Here is a 24,438-nt window from a genome sequence, read left to right as displayed (position 1 = left end):
TTCTCTTAATATAACATCAATTTTATGTACTGATACTTAGGATTTTTGTTTCTATAGTTGTGTTGATAACTACTAAATTGATAACTTTCTGTATTGTTAAGTTTTATGTATGAGTCAAGTCAGTTTTGTTCCACGTACTGGAAGTCTTTGTTTTTATACTTTGCATGTTTTATTGCCTGGATAAACTATTCACAGAAACCGGAAAAAGTTTGCCCATAAAACCATCAGGAATAGGGTCTTTTTAAGTGATTTTTTTCGTACAACATTTTATATTTCTACTACTATAGTAGACTTTTCAAGTTTTCTACTTTTTAAGAAATGAATCCTGGAAAAAAAAAAAAAAAAGAAATGAATCCTGGTAATTGATATTTCCTCCAAATTAATTTTTTGTCAGCAATTTTTAAATTCTTCAATATAACTGATGCATAGTAATCTGGTAGTTTTTTAAGTTTCTATATTAAAAATCCTCTAATATTTCTAATAGTCCTCTGAAGTTCCTAATGTCTCAACATTCTGCTAAATGACTTCCTAGAGTTTATTTTGGTCAGTCTACCTGGATCTTTCAGTTCTACCGCTCATTCTACCTTCTGAGTTTGTTCAATTTTGTTTTCATTTTTATTATATGCTTCTTTGACTAACTTTGATAGGTGAGTATCTTTTTTCTTTCATTTCACTTAAAAATATTAAATGCACATATACAACTTGTCCTGTATCCTATATATGTGTATTTATATAAAAGTATAACTTTTATTAATTTATTTAATTGGTATTGTTATTTTTAATAACGGCAGTTTAGGTTTCTGTGGACATCTTTCATTAATTTCAAATTTTACTGCACTGTAGCCAGATACAATGGTCTATCAAATTTCTGTTTTGTAGACTCTTATTTATATTTTGCTGTTTTTCAGCATGGTTGTCTTCCATAAATGTTCCACAGATGCTTGAGAAGGAGTATCCTTTGTAATAGAGAAGAATTTCTTTTAAACAGCATCAGAGTTGGAGTAATGTAAGAAAGGCGTTCACTCAGGGATGGCAGAGACGAGAAACTGACTATACAAGGGAGAGAAACACGTAAACAGTGGGAACAGGGTCAGACTTTATTTTCTGGGGGCTCCAAAATCACTGCAGATGGTGACTGCAGCCATGAAATTAAAAGATGCTTACTCCTTGGAAGAAAAGTTATGACCAACCTAGACAGCACATTCAAAAGCAGAGACATTACTTTGCCAACAAAGGTCCGGCTAGTCAAGGCTATGGTTTTTCCATTGGTCGTGTATGGATGTGAGAGTTGGACTGTGAAGAAGGCTGAGCGCTGAAGAATTGATGCTTTTGAACTGTGGTGTTGGAGAACTCTTGAGAGTCCCTTGGACTGCAAGGAGGTCTAACCAGTCTATTCTGAAGGAGATCAGCCCTGGGATTTCTTTGGAAGGAATGATGCTAAAGCTGAAACTCCAGTACTTTGGCCACCTCATGTGAACAGCTGACTCATTGGAAAAGACTCTGATGCTGGGAGGGATTGGGGGCAAGAGGAGAAGGGGACGACAGAGGATGAGATGGCTGGATGGCATCACGGACTCGATGGGCGTGAGTCTGAGTGAACTCCGGGAGTTGATGATGGACAGGGAGGCCTGGCGTGCTGCGATTCATGGGGTCGCATAGAGTTGGACACGACTGAGCAACTGAACTGACTGAACTGACTAGATAATGAAGAATTTAATCCTACTCAAAGAGAGGTTTGGTTTTTCCCTCAGCTCCTGGTAGTCTCCAAACCCTTGGAAACTCTAATCTGATAAGTGTCTTTGCTTAACTGGAAGCACTGGGTGGACCAGACAGTAACAATACAATTTAGGGTGAAGGCTTTGAGTCACATCAACAATGAGATTTAGGCTGGGGCATTTGGGCCATGTGGTATCAGTTTGACATCTTGAGGGACTGGAGACTTAAATCAGAGTGGTTGGTTGGGGTTACATGATTAAAGTCCAATAAAAACTCTGGACACCAAAGCTCATGTGAGTTTCTCTGGTTGGCAATAAGCCAAATGAGCTGTCAGAAATTAATACTGGGAAGTAAAACTGTCCATGATTCCATGGGGAGGACAACTGGACTTTTTCAGACTGCCCTACATGCCTTTTAACTTGGTTGATTTTAATCCGGATCCTTCAGTTATAATGAATCATAATCGTATATATAACAGCTTTCAATGAATTCTATGAGTCTGTCCAGAGTATTAGTAAATCTAAAAGAGGGCTTTGAAGGAATTGAATTTGCAACTGGTGCAGAAGTAAGGGCAGCCTTTTGTGTACTCTTCCCAAAATTTGCAATCGGTTAACTCTGCAAAGTCCTTTGTCAGACATGTGTTTCGCTGTTTTATTTAAAAAATAATTGCCACCCTCAACGTCACCTACGTTTTCCTTTATTTTTCTTCTAGAAGTTTTGTCTTTGTATGTTTATATTTAGGCCTATGATCCATTTAGAGTTAATTTTTGTGACAGGTGTTAGGTCTGCATCTGGGCTGTTGTATGTTTTTTTTTTTCCCCCCACATGGGCTTCAATTATTCCAGCCTCAGTTATTGACAAGACTCTTCTTTTTCCATAGAATCATCTTTCCTCTTTCAATGATCAGTTGATATATCTGTGATATAAACAGGTCTGGTTTGGGGCTCTGTATTCTGCTCCACTGATCTATGTTCCTATTCTTTCCCTAATACTATACTATCTCTATTATGGTTGCTTTAAAGTGAACCTCAAAATCAGGTAGTATGAGTCTTGGATATTGTTTTTTGACTCAACCTGAGTCTGTCTTTTAAACTTACATGCTAATGTATTCACTTTTATTCTAATTACCACTGAGGTTGTCTCACCTTCTGTCACTATTACTCTTAGTGACCTTCAACATTATCTTTATTTTCTATCCTTGGCTAATCATGCTGTAGACATTTTCTTTTTAATACACTATAAATATTGTTCCACTGTCTTTCACTATTTAGTAGTGAATAGATTACTTTTTGTAGCAGTATCCTATTCACCCCTTGCCTGGATGTTTCCATTTTTTAATCCTCAAAATTTGCAACCAGATATATCTAGTATTTTCCCTCTATCAGTGAAATCCTTTGAACTGTAAACTTTGATCTTTCTCAAGCTCAAGGATGTTGTCTTTTATTTTACCTTTGATTACCACTTCTATCTATATTCTCCTTTATTCAGTAATACAACGTACCTATATATTGAGTCCTGACCCTCTGTACCAATCATTTTTATCTTTTTGACCCTTTTCCATTGCTGCATTTTATAAGACCTTCTCCAGCTTCTCTTCCACATCACTTAGTTGACTTTCACCATTCACCATCTTCTAAGTCCTTCACTGATTTTAACAGCATATTTAATCTCACTATCTTAATGAGTTTTGAGGAGTCTTCAGGAAAAATTAAAATGTAGGAAGATAGAAAGAACTATGTAAGATTCTCTGCAACCATCCTTATTTCCTCTAGTTCCAGGGCCCTGCATCAGTCTATCTGGATTCAAATATGAGACCTACCTCTGACTAGTTGTATAACCTCAGGGGGAAGTAATTTGGCCTGTTTACTTCAATTGCCTTGAGAATAATTATATGGCACCCCACTCCAGTACTCTTGCCTGGAGAATCCCATGGACGGAGGAGCCTGGTAGGCTGCAGTCCATGGGGTTGCTAAGAGTCGGGCACAACTGAGCGACTTTACTTTCACTTTTCACTTTCATGCATTGGAGAAGGAAATGGCAACTCACTCCAGTGTTCTTGCCTGGAGAATCCCAGGGAGAGAGGAGCCTGGTGGGCTGCCGTCTATGGGGTCGCACAGAGTCAGACACGACTGAAGTGACTTAGCAGCAGCAGCAGCTAATTCATGAAGGGTTTTACTACTGTATCTGGTACTCAGTAAATGCTTATCTATTGTTAATATGTGCGAGCTAAGTCACTTCAGTTGTGTCCGACTCTTTGAGACCCTATGGACTGAACCCCATGAGGTTCCTCTGTTCACGGGATTCTCCAGGCAAAAATACTGGAATGGGTTGCCATGCCCTCCTCCAGGGGATCTTGCTGACCCAGGGATTGAACCCATCTTTCTTATGTTTCCTGCACTGGCAGGCGGGTTCTTTACCACTAGCACTCAGCTGGTTCCTTTCTATGTCAATCTACTATCTTTTACTTACTATTTCAGATTCAGTAGATAATTTTTTGAAACAAAACAAAACAAAACAAAACCAAGTCCCACCTAATATTATCTTGTTTCCTTTATCTTAGTATGATTTTCCTATGTCCTAAATGTAATATTTCCTTCTTTTAATCTGCAGAATTTCTTAATAAGCAAGCCCATGATGCCTTTTTTTAAAAAATGCTGTCAATTATTTCAAATTTGAGAAAACCATCTAGGTTTGGTCGGAGAAGGCAATGGCACTCCACTCCAGTACTCTTGCCTGGAAAATTCCATGGATGGTGGAGCCTAGTGGGCTGCAGTCCATGGGGCTGCTGGGAGTTGGACACGATTGAGCGACTTCGCTTTCACTTTTCACTTTCATGCACTGGAGAAGGAAATGGCAACCTACTCCAGTGTTCTTGCCTGGAGAATCTCAGGGACGGGGGAACCTGGTGGGCTGCCGTCTATGGGGTGGCACAGAGTCGGACACGACTAAAGCAACTTAGCAGCAGCAGCATCTAGGTTTGGTATTTGCTAAGAAAAAAGTAAGGCAAATTCTAATTAGTCTCTCCCTTTTACTGTCCATCCGAACATTATCTGACTTTTAATTCTTAGTTCTTAAGTTGGAGAAAAGACTGATTTACAGAACTATTAGCCAAATTCCTAGTGTTTGGCAGTCATATGATATTATAGCTCTCATCCATTTTGTAGATTAAGGATCTCTTTGAAGATGTCATTAAAATTATAAACTCCTTCCCCAGATCATGGAGTTTTGCTTACCAATTCTGTCTTGTCATGACTTGAAATCAGTCAGTGGACTCTATTAAGAGGTTAAGGATCACCTCCTTTACCATGGTTCTGATTAGCTAAGGAAGGTTCTGCTGATCCTGTTGCCTTGTTATGTGATGCATGTGACTGGTAATTTAATCCTGGTTACTTTGAAACAGAATATATTTCTTCCCTAGTCAAAAGCATGGCCTAACAAGGAATTCCCTGGCTGTCCAGTGGGTAGGGTGCTGTGCTCTCACTGCCAAGGGCCCAAGTTAATCCCTGATTGGGGAACTAAGATCCTGTATGCTGCATGGCAAGGCCAGAGGCAAAAAAAAAGATAAAAGTAGGGCCTAACCAAGACCTGTTTAAGCTGGTGGCTAGTACAAGAGTGTTCTTCTCACTGTTGGTAAATATTAGAAAATTTTAAAATAAGAAGCCTTATTTGTGCATTTATTTGGGTGTAGGGCCTTAAAACAATGCAGGCCACCCCCATGGCTTTTCCTCTCCCTGCCTCTTTCTACTTCACATCTGAAAATACAGCATAACCAGTCCACCTCTGCCCCCGCCCTTATAGAACTGTGGTCATTGGGGGAAGTAGAGAGGTAATGATAAGAGAGATGGGAGGGAGAAAACGAGCTCTGGATGCTGCAGATAGCACTTGCAACAAACACCACAGGAGGTAGTTGGCAATTTTCTGGTTGGCAAAGAACCTACTTCTTTAAAATTGTAGGTATGCAGTGGAGACGGATAGAAAATTACCTTTGTCCTGCCTATCCTTGCTATTCTGTCTTGGGGATCTGCCTTTACTTTACTGGAAGAAAATCCTTCTGATGCCTGGCACGTCTTAAGTTGTATTTCTGGTTTCTGATTCTATTTGCATCTCTGCCTCCCTGTGTATTCTCACCTCTCTGACCTTGGGATAGCAGAGGAGATTATTAAGTTGGGTCCCCCTAGCTGGCTGCCAGCTACATGCAGGCTTCCCACAGTTAAAATCTTGAGGCTAAAATATCCTACAATAATTTGGCATGTGTTCAACCTGGGAACTGCAGATAAGTGGAAGAAATAGCTTCTTATTTTCTCTTGCTTCCCTTAACTTTAAACCACAGTACAAATTTACATAAACAAGTAACTTTATTGATATTATTGAGCATACAGAATACAGAGAGTAGTTTAAAGGAAAAGTGTTATTTTTCTCTCAAGAAAGCTCTAATCCAGATTATAATGTCATGAAACTGCCAATATATGTAAGGTTTAAACCCAAGCATTATAGCAACCAATGAGAAATAGCCAAGTTCCTCCACAATAAAGTGTACATGATAAAACTTATGAACCAGTAAGATAATAAATAGGCCAGTTATCAGAGATACTCGCCAAATAAATTAAAAAGGTAGCTAGCACACAAACAATACTAAAACAGCTAACATGACAAGGGGGATTGAGTTACTTAAAAGGTACAACTCTTTAAATTCCTTCTGGTCTTCTCAATAATGTGCGATGTTAATCAAAAATTTCCTGCGAGAGATATGAATGTGGAGCAATGTATTTAGAAGACCAACGTCTGATGTCAAAGACATGACCTGAACTGTCTGTACCACGTGGGAAAGTTAGTTAACTGCTCAAAGTCTCTGTTTTTCAGCTCTAAAATGGGTGTATTTATCTTACAAGGAGGTTGTCAAGATTCTATGAAATAACGAACACAAAGAGCTTAGCACAGTTCCTGACGAAAATAGCACTCAACACACAACAGACTTTTTACAAGTAAACTGACTACATCTGTTAGAGAGTTAATCCCTTGAAAATGCTGAAATTAAACACAGTGGCAACTGAAGTCAAATGGTATTTCAGGAAAAGAATCAAGACAAAAAGAAAACAAAAAATAAACAAAAACATTAAAAGTAATTATAGATCAAATTGCTCAAAAATTCTAAACAAAATGTTAGGAAACTGAATCCAGAATATATAAAAAGGATAATGTGCTTGCGCTTAGTCATTCAGTCGTGTCCAGCTCTTTGTGACCCCATGGACTGTAGCCAAAAAGGTTCCTCTGTCCATGGGATTTTCCTGGCAAGAATACTGGAGTGGGTTGCCATTTTCTCCTCCAGGGACCTTCCCAATCCTGGGATCAAACCTGCGTCTCCTGCACTGGTAAGTGGATTCTTTACTACTGAGCAACCTGGGAAGCTCTGAAAACGATAATATGCCATGCCTAATAAAGGATCCCAGGAATGCAATGCTGATTTAATATCAGAAATTCAATCAATGAAATTCACCATGTAGCCACAAAATACAAATGAAAACTCCACTATCATCAGATAAGGTATTTAACAAAATTCAACAACCATTCATGATAGTAACTTTCAGCACCGAGGAATAAATGGGAACCTCCTCCATGTGCTAAAAGGTAACAATGAAAAACCTGTAGCTAAAAATCACACTTAATGGTAAAAATGAATATTCTCCCCCTAAGATGAGGAATAAGACAACGATGTCCACTTTTACTACTCCAACAGTGAACAGGTTTAGCCAGTACAATAAATCAGGAAAAAGGAAAAAGGCATAAAACTGAGAAAGGAATAAGTGAAAGAGACAAAATGACGGTCTGTGCAGAAAATCCTAAGGTAAACTAGTGCATCTGTGGTCAGCAATGTCACAACAACAAGGTCCACATGTGAAAGGTCAACTGTGTATCTATACTTCAGCAGTTAAAAAACCAGAGATGGAAATAAAAAGATGCAATTCATAATAATGCCAAATATGAACATGAAATACTTAGGGATACAGCTAACAAAATATGTGCAATGAAAATTATAACACTGTGCTGAGATAAACCACAGAAGACTCAAATTAATGGGCAGATTAATCATGTTTATAAATTAGAAGATTCAGCATGATTAATTTATCAAAACATTCCATATTCATCTACAGATTCAATGTAATCCCAGTTAAAATCTCAACAAGCAGTTTTGTAGAAATTTACATACTGTTTTTATCAATAATATTTATATTAAAATGCCACAGGACTGGAAAAGGTCAGTTTTCCATTCCACTGGAATGGAAAAGGCCATTCCAATCCCAAAGAAAGGCAATGCCAAAGAATGCTCAAACTACCACACAAATGCACTCATCTCACACGCTAGTAAAGTAATACTTAAAATTCTCCAAACCAGGCTTCAACAGTATGTGAACCATGAACTTCCAGATGTTCAAGCTGGATTTAGAAAAGGCAGAGGAACCAGAGATCAAATTGCCAACATCCACTGGATCATCAGAAAAGCAAGAGAGTTCCAGAAAAACATCTACTTCTGCTTTATTGACTACGCCAAAGCCTTTGACTGTGTGAATCACAACTAACTGTGGAAAATTCTTCAAGAGATATGAATACCAAACCACCTGACCTGCCTCCTGAGAAATCTGTATGCCGGTCAAGAAGCAACAGTTAAAACCAGACATGGAACAACAGACTGGTTCCCTATCAGGAAAGGAACACATCAAGACTGTATATTGTCACCCTGCTTATTTAACTTATATGCAGAGTACATCATGCAAAATGCCAGGCTGGATGAAGCACAAGCTGGAATCAAGATTGCCAGGAGAAATATCAACAACGTCAGATATGCAGATGACACCACATTATAGCAGAAAGCAAATAAGAACTAAGAGCCTCTTAATGAAAGTGAAAGAGGAGAGTGAAAAAGTGGCTTAAAATTCAACATTCAGAAAACTAAGATCATGGCATCCAGGCCCATCACTTCATGGCAAATAGATGGGGAAAGAATGGACACAGTAACAGACTTTATTTTGGGGGGCTCCAAAATCACTGCAGATGGTGACCGCAGCCATGAAATTAAAAGACTTGCTCCTTGGAAGACAAGCTATGACTAACCTAAACAGCTTATTAAAAGGCAGAGACATTACTTTGCCAACAAAGGTCCGTCTAGTCAAGGCTATGGTTTTTCCAGTAGTCATGGCTGTGAGAATTGGACTATAAAGAAAGCTGAGCACTGAAGAATTGATGCTTTTGAACTGCAGAGTTGGAGAAGACTGTTGAGAGTCCCTTGGGCTGCAAGAAGATCCAACCAGTCCATCCTAAAGGAAATCAGTCCTGAATATTCATTGGAAGGACTGATGCTGAAGCTGAAACTCCAATATTTTGACCATCTGATGCGAAGAACTGACTCATTTGAAAAGATCCTGATGCTGGAAAGATAGACGGCAGGAGGAGAAGGGGATGACAGAGGATGAGATGTCTGGATGGCATCACCAACTCAACGGACATGAGTTTGAGTCAACTCCAGGAGTTGGTTATGGACAGGGAAGCCTGGGGTGCTGCAGCCCATGGGGTTGCAAAGAGTCAGACAGAGCTAAGCAACTGAACTGAAGTGAACTGATATTAAAATGCAAGACTTACTATAGCCAAAACAACTTTGAAAAAGAACAAAGTTGAAGGACTTAGACTACCCGATTTCAAGACTATACAGCTTAGCAGAGTTTCTCAACTTTGGCACTACTAACTTTTGGGACTGGCTAATTCTTTGTGATGAGGAACTGTCCTGTGTACTGAAGACTGTTGAGCAGCATCCAGCATCTACCGGAGGCAAATCTTCAACATTCCAAGTTTGACAACTAAAAATACCTCCAGACACTGCCAAATATTCCACAGGGGAGACAACTGCCCTTGAGGACCACTGAGCTACCTAAGTATAGTGTGTTACTATCATAAAGACAAATATTTAAATCAGTGAAACAAAATATTAATAGAACTGAGAAACAGACCCTCAATCCTCAGTTGATATTTGACAAAGGTACAAAGCAATTCTAATTGTTGTTTCTTTGTTAAGAAGCAATAGTTAGAAAGCTGTATGAAACTACAGACAGGTTCAGTAATAAGAAAGGAGTATAACAAGGCTTTTTATTATCACCCTGATTATTTAACTTATACATAGAGCACATCATGGGAAATGTTGGGCTGAATGAGTTATAAGCTGAAATCAAGATTACTGGGAGAAATATCAACAACCTCAGATGATATGCAGATGATATCACTCTAATAGCAGAAGGCAAGGGGGAACTAAACAGCTTCTTGATGAGGGTGAAAGAGGAGAATGAAAAAGTTGTCTTAAAATGCAACATTCCAAAAACTAAGATCATGGCATCCGGTCCCATCACTTCATGGCAAACAGAAAGGGAAAAGGTGAAAGCAGTGACAGACTTCCTCTTCTTGGGCTCTAAAGTCAATGCAGATGGTGACTGCAGCCATGAAATTAGAAGATAATTGTTTCTTGGCAGGAAAGCTACGACAAACCTAGACAGTGTGTTAAAAAGCAAAGACATCACTTTGCTGACAAAGGTCCATATAGTCAAGGCTATGGAGAAGGCAATGGCACCCCACTCCAGTACTCTTGCCTGGAAAATCCCATGGATGGAGGAGCCTGGTGGGCTGCAGTCCATGGGGTCACTGAGAGTCGGACACGACTGAGCGACTTCACTTTCACTTTTCACGCACTGGAGAAGGAAGTGGCAACCCACTCCAGTATTCTTGCCTGGAGAATCCCAAGGATGGGGGAGCCTGGTGGGCTGCCATCTATGGGGTCACACAGAGTCGGACATGACTGAAGCGACTTAGCAGCAGCAGCAGCAGCATGGTCTTTCCAGTAGTCATGTATGGAAGTGAGAGCTGGACAATAAAAGAAGTCAGAGCACTGAAGAATTGATACTTTCAAACTGTGATGCTGGAGAAGACTCTTGAGACTTCCTTGGAAAGCAAGGAGATCAAACCAGTCAATCCTCAAGGATACCAACCCTGAATACTCTTTGGAAGGACTGATGCTGAAGCTGAAGCTCCAATACTTTGGCCACCTGATAAAAACAGCTGACTCCTTGGAAAAGACCCTGATGCTGGGAAAGACTGAAGGGTGACAGAGGATGAGACGAGTGGATGGCATCACTGATTCAATGGACATGATCTTGGGCAAACTCTGGGAGATGTGAGGGACAAGGAAGCCTGGTATGCTGCTGTCTATGTGATCTCAAAGAGCTGGACACAATTTGGTGATTGAACAACAACAACAAAAAGCAATTCTATGGGAAAGGATAATCTTTTCAGTAAATGACATTGTAATGATCGGTTACTCATATGTAAGAAAGATATACCTCCCTCATCACCTCACTGCATATATAAAAATTTAACTTGAAACTTACCTCAAGCTTAAATTTAAACGTCAAAACTATGAAACTCCAAGAAAAAAATAAAAGCAAAAATCTAGTAATCCTGGCTTAAACAAGATTTCTAAAATAGCATTTAAAAAAAAAGCAAACTTTTTGTAAATTGACAAACTGCACATGAAAACAGAAAAGGTGGGGAATTCCCTGGTGGTCCAGAGGCTGGGACCTAGCACTTTCACTGTCCGGGGTCCAGGTTCAATCCCTGTTTGGGGATTGAGCCTATCAATCCACAGCTCCCAATCCTCATTCAATAAAACAACTGGAATGTACTATGCATACTGCAATGCAATCAGGATACCATGATTCAAATCCCAGTTGACAACATGGTTGACTTGCAGTAAGTCATTTAATCTATACGAGATAAAAGTTTCCTTATTCATTAAACTGAGAATGAATGGGAGTAAATTGGGGGAAAGACAGTGTTGAAGACTAGGGGTGGTATAACCAGCAATTCTAATGCATGTGAGGCCAGTAAGAACAGAAACCTCCTGAGAAGCAAAGGGCCAAAATTTACACTTGAACTTGATTTTTTAGAAGTACCACAGACTGAGAAAGTGGGAACTCATGAGCCTTTTTATCCTCTGGCTTTTAAGAAGAAGATATAAGAAAAGTCCCCACAGGGCAGAAAATCAGTCACAAGGACATCCACTTTTGTTCCTTCACTGAGGTTCCTTCCATCACTGGGAACAGGATTCAACAAGCACTACATAAAGGGAAAATTAGCTATTTTAGACTGATATAGAACAAGTAAATTTCACTCTACTGATGTGCTGTTGCCATAGTAATCCATCGCAATAAGACAAATCACAGGAGTAGATATTTTGCATATGTGCTCAGCCGAGAATTTACACTTAATGGGAATTATGAATGCCTATAAATCAGAAGCCAAAGTCACTCAAGCAACTACAATACGGCGGGTCCCAAAAGCTTCATTAGGGATTTGCTGTGTAACTGCCATGTGCCAGAAACATGCACAAGGTCCTATGCTTACCACTTAACCTTCACAATTGCCCTTATCAGGCATCAGCTAGCAGTTTTAGAGATGAGATTATTATCCTATCTTAGAGATGAGAAAATTGACATTCTGAAACAAAATTTAGTTAATTTCCCCTTTTTTTAATAATATTTATTTTTATTTGACTGCGCCAGGTCTTAGTTACAGCATGTGGGATCTAGTTCCCTGACCAGGGATTGAACCCCAGGCCCCCTGCATTGGGAGCATGGAGCCTTAGCCACTGGACCACTAGGGAAGTCCCTAATTTGCCCTTTAGTATGGGACTTTAATGTGGCAAAGATTCAAACTGAGAGCTTCTGATTCCATGTCCTTACCGCTACTTAAAGCATATTGCCACTATATGAAAGCCCAGCTTTCAATTACTGAAGCTAGCACTACTCCTAGAACATAGTAGGCTTAAGAAATTTAGTTTTTCTTCTAAGGTAAACAAGAAGCAAATATGATGATCTAAGATAGGCAGGACACGTATTACCTCCATCTATCAGAGGAGGAAACTAAAGTTTGTATATAAAGTGATAAATCAAGTTTTTGAATCCTGGAATCTGTAGTCCTTTCTTTGAATTAGCATTTCCTTAATATTCATCATGATAATGATAATGAAGAAGGAAAAAAGCATACAGAATTATAAGGCCAATGTTTTCCCTTCTTTGAGTGGTTTACGCATATTTAATGAGAATTTATAAAGGTCAAGCACAGTGCTTGGCACTGGGAGACATCAGTGAATAAAATAAACAAGACACAGCTCCTACCCAAAGGGAAGTTTCATCCTAGTGGAAAGATACTGAAAACTAAATAGATAATTAAAATATAGTGCAGATGCAGAAATAGGACAGTACAGGGTTCCACAGGAGCACAGACATGACAAATTAAACCCAGAGAGGGTGAAGCAGGGCTCCAAGTCATCCAGTTAAATCTGAATTTCAAATAAACAACGAACACACTTTTAAGAGTAAGTATGTCCCAAATACTGTCTTGTATTTTTATTTGCTCTATCTGGCAATCCTAGGTGGGGATCATCTTTAAAAAGGTGTTAGAGGAAATGATACCTAAGGTGGAAACTGAATTATTACTTATCTCCAACAAATCTGGACCCTGAAAATGTATATTAGTTGCTGAGCCATGGAGACACCAGTGCAGCAAGGATTTTAAACCCCTGACAACAGCCAGGGAGGAACTGAGGGCCTTTCCAAGAGCCACTTAAGTGAGTCATCTTGGAAGCAGATGTTCCAGCTGCAACCCAGCCCTCAGATGTGGACAGCCCTGGCCTAGGGCTTGATTACAAGAGACCCTGAGGCAGAATTACCCAGCTAAGTCACTCCTGGCCCTTTGAAACTCTGTGGGATAATAAATGTTGGTTGTTACCTGTAAAGCTTCCCCAGTGGGCTCAGACCGTAGAGAATCTGCCTCCAATGTGGGAGACCCAGGTTCAATCCCTGGGTTGGGAAGATCCCCTAGAGAAGGGAATTGCTACCCACTCCAGTATTCTTGTCTGGGAAATCCCATGGACAGAGGAGCCTGGCGGGGGTATACTCCATGGGGTGGCAGAGTCAGACACAACTGCGCGACCAACACAATAACCAAAGGCTTCAGGGTAATTTGCTATGCAGCAAGAGAAATGCTGTGACCACCAGAGGAGTTCCGTACCCTGTAAGAATGGGCCTAGGCTAGTACCCCGCTGCACTCATCCTCGGCTGAGGGCAGTCACAGTTAGTCTGGGTGGCCTCAGTGAGAATGAGGTGGTGGATCCAGAGGGCCCACAGCTGCCACTGCCAGTCAGTTACGCCTGCCTCCAGTAGATCTGAATGTGTATTTCCACACCCTCCATGGGGTAACAAAGCTTATTCACGACAGCCTATCCTTTCTGAAACCAAATAATTTTAAAATATCTTTCAAAAATTACAAAGTAAAAAATATTTTCCTGAGATCAGCTTACTTGCTTCAGGGAATTGTGTGAAAACAGAAACAAGCAAAATAAGAGTAAAAGCTAGGAAAACTCCAAATCTTGGTTCTCAGCTTGATTTCAACCTATGTTAAGAACTGACACTGCTCTGCCAACCAAGAAAATAGATTGCTCCTGGGTGAGTTGTTTTGACTCCTCCACCCAAAAAGGAATTTCTGAAACTTAAAGATAACATGCAACTGAAGAGCTGAGAACTGTGGTTAATCAACTAAATCAAGAATTTCAAAGAGTACTTTGCTGAAGTAATTTGAGTGTTGTGAATTTTATGATTTTTTTCATAAATGATTTTATTCCAATAGATTAAGTTTAAGTGACTGAATCTAATATGAAGAAAAAAATATTTCCTCCCTTTTCTAAAAATACAGGATGAGTTGCAAGAGAGTGAGTAATAACTGTAGAACTAAACAAGGCTGCAGAGAGATGTTAGAAGTTTTTTTTTTTTTTTTAACCACAGCCCCAGACTCAATCCCCTTAGCTTTTATAATAAGGTTTTCTATCCAAAGCATCTCAGAGTTCAGATGCTACTACAACACATTATTCCCCAGGCCAGTTCAAGTGAACTTAGTGTGAGTTAATGTTGAAATCCTTTAAAGTCTGTGTTCCACATACATCAGATGTTACCTTTTTCTTTATGGTTTGCAAAACAGTCACAATTATCTTAACAAGATCCCAAATTCAAACTGCAAAGAAAGTAAGATAAGGACTTTGCCTTAAAAACCTTACCTCTACCATGTGTAAATAAATAGCCAATGGGAATTTGCCATATGACTCAGGGAACTCAAACTGGGGCTCTGTAACAACCTGGAGGGGTGGGAGGGAGTGGGAGGTGAAAGGGAGGTTAAAGAGGAAGGGGACACGTGTATACATATGGCTGGTTCATGCTGATGTACGGCAGAGACCAATGCAGTACTGCAAAGCAATTTTCCTTCAATTAAAAACAAGTAATTTTGGGCGGGGTAGGGGGAGAAGTTTACCTCTGCAGGCTAGTACAATTCACTCATCTAAATAATGTCTCATTTAACCCATGTTTTCTAGAAACTTCTAGGTAAATTAATATTAAGTAGGCTTTTCAAATTTATTTTATTGAAGTCAGTTGTTTTACAATATTATATTAGTTTCAGGTATAAGAAGTCTATTTTTTAAGTATCCAATTCATTTAAAAATTACCTTGGGATACCAATCCATGACAGAATACAGCAATCAAAACAAATCAAATCTAGAATATCTTTGAATTTAAGTATCTGATATTACAGAATAAAGCAACAGCTATTTAGAAACTTTTATACAGAATTAAGTAGCAGTTTTATATGTTTCATCTGATCAATTATATAAAATTGAAACACACATTAAACAAAGAACTGAAGTTTCAGGCCTAAGCCTTATGCATTTTCCTTGGAGCCACTCTTAACACATATGGTTACGATTTTCCAATGACTATATCCAATGCTTCTCAACAACTGGGTTGGTTCACTGTGAGGAGTAACAATCTGGAACCAAAAACCAAGGAAAGCTTTAAAAACTGGCAGCAAATAATCAACAATTTCGAGAGGATTAGCTGTTTTTTCTAATACAAAACACTGTGAAATTCTGTGATCCAAAGTATTAGAGAGTGGAGGGAAAAAACATTCAACACAAAACTCTTCATTATCGTCTAGGATAACAGATGCTGGTCACAGTTTCATTGTTTCTGATCTCTCAGTCTCCAGCTTTCTTTCCTCATATTTAGACTTTCTTTTATTTCCTCCTCTTAAAGCATTAGTTTTCCTTAGTTCTCTTTGTTCAAAAGCAGTCAATATACATTGTAAAATTTATTTCACTGATACATATTAATTAACATTACAATAACATTAAGTTTATTTTTTATTTTCATGGGAATTTGAGTAGATTCTCCCAAAATTAGAACTACAAAAAAAAAAAAAAAAACCCACTAAAATGCATAATATCTTCTGTGATTTCACAATTTTACCTTTCTCCTGATTTGTCAACGGAGTTATCTGGAGAGAAAGTTCCACTTTAAAAAATTCTACTAATAACAATTTTCTCTTACTCATCCCAAATACCACTTTTAAACTAAAGATCCAAAATTGGAGGGGAAGAGACAAGTGGAAAGCCCAACAAAACCTGAAAAGAAAAAATTTGACAATGGAATTTTGTCTTTGTTTCATCCATTCAATAGATATTAAGTCCCTATGAGTCACTTCCTAAAACTGCACTGGATACAAGCCCTATTCTGTCTCAAAAGCCTGCCATTACAATATAATTTTAAAGTACCAATGAGGCTAAAAAGATTATACATATATATGTATATAATTTACACATTATATATATATAAACTGGATTTTTTGTACATTTTTTGATTATTTTGTGCTTTCCACCTTGTTCTAAAGACACAGCAAATAGGAAAAAGGGAATGAATTGAAGAATTAGGAATAAAAGTATTAGTGGATCAAACAAAATCAAGATGATAAGAACATTTCAAAGTTATCACAGCTCTAAAAGTAATACAAAAATTTGTGTAGTGCTTTAAAAATATTATTTTGAATCTAGCAATGTTCCAGGTTAAATCACCAACTTATTAACTTACTCATCTGTCTTTGCCAAAAGACATACACACACCCATTCAAGATAATATTCCATTATGTTATTATAAGATATAGGGTATAATTCCCCAAATATATGTATGTATATATACATATACACACACCACATCTTCTTAAGCTAGTTATCTGTTGATGGGCACTTGGGTTGTTTCCATGTCTTGGCTATTGTAAACAGCGCTTTTGTGAACACTGGGGTGCATGTATCTTTTCAAACTATAGAGTTTTCATTTTTTCCAGATGTACACCCAGGAATAGGATCGTGGGATCATGTGGTAGCTCTATTTTTAGTTTTTAAAGGAAACTCCATCCTATTTTTAATAGTGGCTACACCAACGTATATTCATACCAACAGTGTAGAAGGGTTCCCTTTTTTCCCCACAATCTCCAGCATTATTATTTATAGGCTTTTTGATGATAGCCATTCTAACCAGTGTGAGGTGATACGTCATTATGGTTCTGATTTGCATTTCTCTAATAATATGCAATGTTGAGCATTTTTTCACATGCCTGCTGGCCATCTATAAATCTTCTTTGGAGAAATGTCTCCTTAGGTCTTCTCATTTTTTGATGAGTTGTTTGGGCTGTATCTTTTAATGTATCAGTCAGTTCAGTTCAGTTGCTCAGTCGTGTCCGACTCTTTGCGACCCCATGAATCGCAGCACGCCAGGCCTCCCTGTCCAACACCAACTCTCGGAGTTCACTCAGACTCACATCCATAGAGTCAGTGATGCCATCCGGCCATCTCATCCTCTGTCGTCCCCTTCTCTTCCTGCCCCCAATCCCCCCCAGCATCAGAGTCTTTTCCAATGAGTCAACTCTTCGCATGAGGTGGCCAAAGTACTGGAGTTTCAGCTTTAGCATCATTCCTTCCAAAGAAATCCCAGGGCTGATCTCCTTCAGAATGGACTGGTTGGATCTCCTTGCCATCCAAGGGACTCTCAAGAGTCTTCTCCAACACCACAGTTCAAAAGCATCAATTCTTCGGCACTCAGCTTTCTTCACAGTCCAACTCTCACATCCATACATGACCACTGGAAAAACCATAGCCTTGACTAGACGGACCTTTTAATGTATAAATACTACTAAAATATTTGTTGTATACCTGTTCTCTGGAATAAAGCTAAAATGTATCTGATACAGAATTGCATACTACAACATTGTTTCACCATAATTTACAGCCAAAAATAAGGAAAAGATTCATCACTTCATTAGTCATCAGGGAAATGCAAATTGAAACCACAGTATATTATCACTACACATCCACCGGACTGAGTATAAGGAAAAAGATAAGAAATATCAAGTATTGGCAAGGATATGAGCTACAAGGAATCTTCATATACCACTGGTGGAAGTATAAACTGGTATTATCACTTTGAAAAAGTCATTCTAGAAGTATCTACTAAAGCTGAGTGTCTGTCTACATCAACCAAACAATTCCAGTCCTAGGAATATGCCCTGCAACAAACCAGCAAAGGACATGAACTAGAAAGTCTGTGACGTTACTAATATCCCAAACTGAAAACTACCCCAAATGCCCAACTGCATTAGAATAAATAAGTAAATAATGGTTTGGTTACATAATGAAATATTATATAGCAATGAGAAAGTATCAATAACAACTACATACAGTACGAACACACAAACATGCTGAGAAAGAAAACCAAGTCAGAAAGAATAAATGTCTTATGATTTCATATGTAAAGCATGAAACAGACAAAAATAGCTTATCCTGTCAGAAGTCAAGATAGCACTTAGCCTTCAAAGTGAGCATAAAGCATGCTTCAAGGGTGCTGGCATTTTGCTTCTAGTTTCAAGCGCTGGTTTGTGAAATTTCACTGAGCTGGGACTTCCCTGGTGGTCCAGGGGTTAAAAATCCACCTTGCAATGCGGGGAACGTGGGTTCGATTCTTGGTCTGGGAACTAAGATTCCACGTGCCACAGAGCAACTAAGCCTGCACAGTGCAACAACTGAGCCTGTACACTTCTGAACCCACACGCCACAACTACTAGAGAACCCACACGCCACAACTAGAGAATCCACGCACAGCGACTGAAGATCCCTCATGTCACAACTAAGACCCAAGGCAGCCAAAGAAATAAATGCTAAAGAAATTTCACTGGGCTGTACACCTATATTTGTACTTTTCTCTACATATTTCAACTAAAACGTGAAATATATATATACATATGTACATATATAACATGAATATCTTCATTAGAAAAGTAAATACCTATTATGGATGTATTACTAAATGCAGAAAAGAATATATAGAACCAAGCAATCATTATCCCACTTTTAAAAGATACTTGTAATTTGATATATTTCCTCATTTTTTTCTATAAATGTCATATAGTTTGTTGTTGCTTAGTCACTAAGTAGTGTCTGACTCTTTGTGACCCCATGGACTACATCACACCAGGCTTCCCTTCAGTATCTCCCGGAGTTTGCTCAAACTCATGTCCATTGAAGTCTGTGATGTTATCTAACCATCTCATCTTCTGCTACTCCATTCTCCTCTTGCCCTTAATCTTTCCCAGCATCAGGTTTTTTTCCAGTAAGTCGGCTCTGCATCAGGTAGCCAAGTATTGGAGCTTCAGTCATATAGTTAAGAACACATAATACATGCAATTTTACTTAAATGTGAGAGGTTAAATTATATCAAAACATCCCTACATAAAATAATTATGTGTATTAAGGATTTTCTATCTTTAAAATGTTTTGCTTCATAGGCAAAATCTGACTACAAAATTAGCTATCTTATGCAAACATACATAACTTACTTTAAAAATCACCTAGTAGTAATACACTTCTGTGTGTGAGCTTCTTTTTGTTATTTATAAATAATGCTATGATAAATATCTCTATCTTTGTCTATATTAATTGTTAGTCAAAATTTACTTCCTTAGGACAGATACTTTGTTGAGTTGCTCAGTCCTGTCTGACTCTTCAGGACCCCAGGGACTGCAGCATGCCAGGCTGGATACTTAGGAGAGATACTTAGAGACAGAATTACAAGAGCCAATGTTTTTGCATTAAAATCAGCAAAAGATAAACTATTGCTATAACATGAAGACAGAGGTTTGAATAAGCAACAAAATGGTGTGGGGGGTGGGGGGAAATAAAATGGATAGCCTATCCCCCTTTCTTCATTAGTCTTTTCTTTTAGAACTGCTCCTTAGTGGAGTCCCTTAGTTAAGCAAAAATTCATGGTCTGAAAGTGTAAGACACATGAGGCTTGAGGATATCTCAGTACTAGACACATAGAAAGTACTGAGAGAAAAAAAAAAAAGGTTTTCTGAATTCAGTGAAAAATCTCAGGCAGAAAAATCAGTCTCTTGCTTAACAAGTGGGGGACTTCTTCTCCATACCCCTACAGCACAGGGGTAGCAACTTCACCTAGGAACCTGTTAGAAATATGAATTCTCAGCCCCAACCCCAGACCTACTGAATCAGAAACTCTGGAGGTCATCTTTATAAGATGCCCTCCAGGTGATTCTGCTGCTTGCTAAAATGTAATGACGACTGGACTACAGTACTCCAAACCTCCAGGCATTCTAAGAAAACATCATCACTAATAATCAGGGAACGGAAAAAAGACAACTTTTTTGAAACTATTATTCTAACTGCTATTTTGCTCCGCTGGGAGACTGAGGGCCTTCATGTTAGGTGTTTCCATCTTCTGTTCCACTTCCACTACGTTTGTGATCTGCGTGTCTACCGTGTCGGTCATGCTACTTGTCATACGTTAATGGGTCCCAAACGGACTCACCGAAGAATGTCGCCAGAGAAAGGGATGATGAGAGAGTTCCCAGCTTACTCTGAGATATGCAAAAAATTGGATTTAATTAGTTTCACAAGCAGAAAATTAAAGAAGCAATTTGTATTACCAGTAAAGCCTAGTAGCAATTTCCTTTTCCTTCAAAATATAGCTTGTAATTTATTCAGGCTGGTCTTTTTCAATAATTTAACTAGCAACTGGCGGATATTTTCAACATATCTGATAAAGAAAGGTTCAAACATCAAAGGAACAATGAAGGAAGTAAAGGAGAAGAGAATTAATATTTGATTGAGTACCCAATACATGCTAAGTATTATGCATAAAGCTTTACATGTTGGAGTCAAATGAGGAAACATAATCCCTCTGAGGTAGGCATTATGATCACAAAAGCACAAGTGTGAAAATCAAAGAGTTGTAGTATATTTTCTGTGTTATCAATTGTAGGCCTAGTAAATAGCAAAGCTGAAATTTGAAGCTGTGCTTCAACGGTTCTAAAACCTGTGCCTTCTAAAATATACCAAACTTACTTAGCAACATGAAGCAAAATACAATGTGTTTCCATTAGGATGAATTAAAAAAAAAAATCCTAAAGAAATACAATGAGTAAATGTTTAGCAATTTTTATTAATAGCTTTTCTATTTAGTGTTTCCTTAAAGACACATATAGCTTTAAAAAAAGAGTATTTTAGCTACCACTTTTATTTACTATGTAGTTTATAAAAATGAGGAGAAGCCAGGGTAAATGTCAAAAAAGGCAATTTAACCTTTCCTAAATAACATTTGCGATTTAAATTGCTAGTTTTAACTTTAAAAACACTGTGTTGGCAACTAAGCTGCTAAACAGCTTTACAGCATCCTTTTTGATATTTTGCCTTGGATTTGGCAACTCATGCAAATTTTATGTTGGTCATAAACAAGTTAAATGGGGAAATTTAGAGAAAGAAAGCATTTAAGAGGTTGATTTTAGAACTAAATTCCAAGTGGCAAGCAAAATCATCTTCTTCCCTTAGTGCAGTAGGTTTGAAATTAACCAGTACCAATAACTGTTACCAGTAATAAGCAACAGGGCTAACCCTGGAGCAGTTTTCCTCTAGAAGACAATGGGCCATATGGGAATAGGAAATAAAAACAGGCACTTAGATCAACTCCATTTTCCAACAACTAAGCAAATAAGCAATCACAAAAAGAAAGACCTTTTAACATCAACAGTATTCTACTCTGCCAACTGAGTTACAAGCTGATTCACTGAAGACAGATTTTGAAATACTTCAGAAACAAGACTGCAGATATTCTTTCCCCCAAAAAGAATGATGTCAGTTTATTATCCTTTCCTAAGAAACAGTAACTGGGTATTTCAAAATGTAAAAAATAAGATCATCATGTCATGCTCTAAAATAAAGCAACCTACATTAACTATCGGAATAGAGAGCACAAATTTATATTTAAAATGGGGGGAAAAGCCATTTTATTGGGTCTCAGGTGCAATATACTGTTATCAAAATTATTTATAAATCTGCAACATGCAATCAAAACACAGAACAAAGTTATGTAATTCTACCTAACCACAATATTCATTGTGAAAGCAGCTAACAGGAAGATAAAAGATGGAGCAAACACAGCCTATTTTAAACATTTTACTTTTTCCTTTATTTTCTGTTTTAAATCAGGAACTCAAACTTTGTTTCTAAAAGATTCTTATTTTAGCATTTAATTATGTAGTATGGTAAATTAAAGGGAAAGTGTTAGTCACTCAGCTGTGTAAAATTCTTTGGGAACCCATGGACTGTCTGGACAATCCCAGGCTCCTCTGTCCATGGGACTCTCCAGGAAAGAATACTGGAGTGGGTTGCCATTTCCTTCTCCAAGGGATCTTCCCAACCCAGGGATCAAACCCAGGTTTACTGCACGGCAGGCAGGTTCTTCACTGTCTGAGTCACCTATACTAACCACAATTCTTTAAATAAAACTTGTAGATAAACAGGAAAAATACAAGAGAGAAAAAGATCAGATGGCACTGGTCCTACGGGAAAAAGCAAGCTGCTAAACTGAACAGGTCAATAAAACTACTTGCAGAATGGGTTAGTTGTCTATTATCAGACCAGTAAGATATTTTTAAACATCCTGAAACCAAACTCAGATTTAAAAGGCAAAGCCAGAACCATTCACTGTGTTTATTAAAATATAATCTCTCACTAAACCCCACACAGCAAAAGAAGCCAAACTTACCCTAATGTGACCTCAGATTTAGAAGCCTGCCAAAGAATTTTTATAGAAATAGCAACCAAATGTTGCTTATACCTACTGTGTAAAGTAATACAAAATAAAACAAAAGCTTACTAGATATGAGTACTTGTGAAATTATAAAAAAAAAAAAAAAAGAATAGTGGCAAATGTTAGCAGCACCTTTAATTAACCATATAATTCCAAAATATACAAGCTACTCTACCTTTAACATTTTGAGCACTGAAATAATCTGTAACACCAGTTTCTGACCCTTTCACCTTTCCAGTTCCTTTTCAAGTTTTGCTCATCAAGAAAATGAAGTTCTCACGTTCCCTTCTTGGCAGATACGCATTCATATGGTCCCTACAAGAAGCCATTCCAACAACACTTTTGGGAAAACTCCGAATTCCTTCTGTTCTTACTGCCTTGCCCACAAGTTTGCTTTCTTTTATTTCTGTTCCCAGGCTGTGAAAATCTTTTCAAAAAATGTCATAAAACTTGAATAACTGGTTCTCTATAAATGTATGTACTCTAACCTCAATTGGTTCCCTGCTGCTACACTCCAGAATCATCTCTAGATTATGCGGGATTAAAAATAGTACAAAACAGGCTCTAATATTCTCCAAATAGATAATTCATAAGCTTCCCTCAAAATTAGGTGGTGTTTCTGTAGAGAATTCAAAGTTCTTGTGACATGTAAAAGTCAAGGTAATTCACCAAATTCAAGGCTAAAAATTTCCCACCATATAATCACTACAATAGGTGCAGAAAAAGACGTTTCACAAAATCCAACAACCACTCATTATCAAACCACTCAAAAAACTTAGAAGGGAAATCTACTCAACCAGATGCAGGGCAGCTATAAAAACTCTACAGCTAACATCATGTTTTGTTGTTTAGTCCTTAAGTCGTGTCTGACTCTTTTTGTGACCCTGCGGACTATAGCCAGCCAGGCTCCTCTGCCCATGGGACTTCCCTGGCAAGAACACTGGTATAGGTTGCCATTTCCTTCTCCGGTGGACCTTCCCAACCCAGCAATGGAATCCACATCTCCTGCACTGGCAGGTGGATTCTTTACCACTCAGCCACCTGGGAAGCCCCGCTAACATAATAAAAGACTTAAAAAAAAAAAAAAAAAAAAGACAGACTTCATAATTTCCTCCTAAGAGCAGTAACAAGGCAAGAATTTCTGTTCTCAGCATTTCTGCTCAACCTTGAACTAGAAGTCCTAATCAGTGACATTAACAAAGAAAAAGAAATAAAAATTGGAAAGGAAAAGTTAAACTAATTTTATTTACAGATCACATGACAGTATGTGTGGAAAGTCCTAAAGAATCTGTAAGGGTTACAAAAATTAAGTTTCACAAGGCAGCAAGTAACAAAAAAGTATAAAAACCAACAGTGTCTACATACTAGCAGAGAAAAACTGGAAATTGAAATTTAAAATACCATTTAAAAAACTGAACGTAATGCATGACTATAGCAAGGTTAAAAGATTCGAGGCTAATGTATAAAAGTCAACTACTTTCTTATATACCAGCAATGTATAATTGGTATTTAAAACTAAAAATACAAAGCCATTTACATTAGCACCAAAAATGAAATATTTAAGGATATATCCACTACTTATGTATAAGATCTGTATGTGGAAAACTATCAAATTGTGATGAAAGAAATCAGAGATCTAACTAATGGAAAG

General features: G+C 38.1%; 1 protein-coding gene and 1 long non-coding RNA gene across 20 annotated transcripts in view; both read right to left on the bottom strand.

Moving 5' to 3' along the window:
- Positions 1-24,438, bottom strand: part of TFDP2 (transcription factor Dp-2) — a 195,080-nt gene that overhangs the window by 95,375 nt on the left and 75,267 nt on the right. The window lies entirely within an intron of this gene.
- On the bottom strand, positions 15,199-20,708 carry LOC129644102 (uncharacterized). The gene is made up of 2 exons (XR_008710739.1): positions 16,104-20,708; positions 15,199-15,624 (listed from the first exon to the last, which is right to left on the bottom strand). It is a non-coding gene; the product is annotated as an uncharacterized LOC129644102 (long non-coding RNA).

Source organism: Bubalus kerabau, chromosome 2 (assembly GCF_029407905.1).
Source record: "Bubalus kerabau isolate K-KA32 ecotype Philippines breed swamp buffalo chromosome 2, PCC_UOA_SB_1v2, whole genome shotgun sequence".
NCBI classification, from domain to species: domain Eukaryota; kingdom Metazoa; phylum Chordata; class Mammalia; order Artiodactyla; family Bovidae; genus Bubalus; species Bubalus kerabau.
This window is presented reverse-complemented; position numbering and strand designations above follow the sequence as displayed.